Here is a 2500-nt window from a genome sequence, read left to right on the forward strand (position 1 = left end):
GGGCACCCCCATGGCAGTCAGGGTCAAGGCTGCCCCCAGGCCCAGGGTGAGGGGTATTTTTTCAGCAACATCACCAGCAATGACAACAGAGCAAACAACCATACAGAAAACAGGAAATCAATATATCAGTGCGGCAGTGTTACAATAGTGCTTAACACAATTTTGTGCTTCATTGCAACAAAAAGGCCGTGGCCAAGGTCTGTCCTCAGTGATCAAATCAGAAAATACTACAGACCGTCTGAAATCGAAGAGGCCCATGACATTGCCATCGACCTATCAGACTCTAGAAAACCTAGAAATACGACACGGGACACTAAACGGATGACGAACATTATCGTGCATACTATGCTTACAATGTGTTTGAAAATCCAAATATTGTGTTCGTAACAACAACACGGACAACCCCCCCCAACAGACTGGTCGCCACCAAAGAAACCAGTTTTTCAACAACTTTTGTAAAATTCTTCCAAAAGTAGGGGTACAGACCAGGAACACAGACCTACAGTGGGCCCTCTTACACAGACCAAAATCTGATGGAAAACAAGATCGACCAGATGAACGGAATGTTTTTCTGACAGCAGGCATCTTTAAATAGAATCATAGGGCAAGGTGCAATATGTCCCTCCCCCAACCTCCCATCTCCCACCCATGGGCAGAATGCATACGAAACATTTCCGTTGCATCTCCTCCCCCTACCTCCACCCCGATACCCACGACCAGCAATCCTTCCCACCCGATACCCCCTCCTCTCTCCCCCTGACCCTGGACCTCCCCACCCGTTATCCTCCCTCCCCCTGCCTACGTCAGCCAGCCGCCTCGTGCCCTTGCTGACTCGCCGGTCCCCAACTCTGCTGAGCCATCTACGCGCCCCACATCAACGCTCCAGCCAGCAGAGACTATGGAAGCACTTCCAAACATCCAGCCCCCCGCCCCCACAGGAGACATACCCGCCTCCCCGAAGCATGATTCAACCACGAACTCTCTCTCCGTCAGACCGAAAACAGGTATGCCGAATATATGACCAGCATGAAGCTTCTACACAGGTATCCCCTAAACGAAGCTCCAAAAAGAAACAAAAGGAAGAACAAGCAAGAGCAACTCGAAAAAAAATTTTTTTTTTTCCAACCCCCGGCCCCCAAAACTGGGAGGAAACAGCTCAGGCAGCAGGTGAAAGGGAGCTTCCGCCCCCCCTTCCTGCCCCCCCGCCTCCAGCACGGGCACTCAGTACATTAATCAATAATTATGCTGAGAAAAACAAGAGTCAATCACGAAACAACGAAACAAGCACAATGCTCTCTCGGTGTGTATCCACCCAAGACGACGATGACGAAGGTTTATGTCAAGGTCGTATCAAGGAACAACAAAAAGAAAAGCCAAGAGAAGAACAAACTCCAAAGCCGCTAACAGAGCAGACCGACCTGACCACAGTGTACCTCGATAATTACCAGCTGTCATCCAGACACAAATGAAGAGGACTTGAAAATCAAACCTCTGTGAAGCAATTCGAAAACATAACAAGTGTAAAAGCACACCGCCACCAAGATACCCATGATTACTACACCAGTTTTGTACAGTGGGGGGGGGGGGGGGGCGGGGGGTGTCAGTAAGAGATAAGTACATAAAGCCCAGATATTTTCATAAACTCAGACGCTTTCCCCCGCAAATGTGAAAGTGTTCTTAAATAAAAACAAGTACAAGAACGACCAAACGTTTGACCAGGCATCGCCGTCAGCAATGCCTGTGACAAGATCGCACGAGTTCATAAAAAAGACCACATTAACGCACAATCTTTCTCCTCGGGCACTTTGACGAAATTAAAAATGCTAATTGAGAAGAAACATAGACATTCTGTGCATCAGTGAAACATGGCCCCCCACACCTCCACCATGGAAATGGTTTATACTTTTCATAACTGTTCCAAAATTTTTCAATATCTATAGATGCGATGCAGGGCGTGGAGGAGGAGTTATGTATGTATGTATGTACGGATAACCTGAAATCAACCATGATTATCTCCTACAGCATTAATAATAACTGCCGTGTAGAAGATGTTCCTGGGTTACCGTACAGAGCAACATGCTTCCTTCCATTATTATTGGCGTAGTCTGCTATAGCATCCTCATGCAACTTTAGAATCTTTTGAATACTTAGAACCACAATCTTTAGAGAAAGGTCATTGAAAAATAAACCATTCTTTATCTTAGGTGATTTAAATGTTGAGATGATTTGACTAAAATCTAATGCTAAATTAGCTAAGATCATAAAGAAAAACAAACTAGACAAATTATATATAAACCTACACGTATTGACAGAAAACAAACCTCATCCTTATTAGATGTAATGCAATAACGAACAAGGTCAGACATTATCCATCATACGATGTCCATCCCCGCCCGTGTCATATTGCTGGGGGGGAAAAAAAAAAAACCCAATAAATAATTTGTTTTTTTTTTTTCTTCTCACACACCCTCACATTAAATATAAAGAAACCAAAGCGAGC

Source organism: Penaeus japonicus, unplaced genomic scaffold (assembly GCF_977035675.1).
Source record: "Penaeus japonicus unplaced genomic scaffold, GWHDUDI00000001_assembly GWHDUDI00000036, whole genome shotgun sequence".
NCBI classification, from domain to species: domain Eukaryota; kingdom Metazoa; phylum Arthropoda; class Malacostraca; order Decapoda; family Penaeidae; genus Penaeus; species Penaeus japonicus.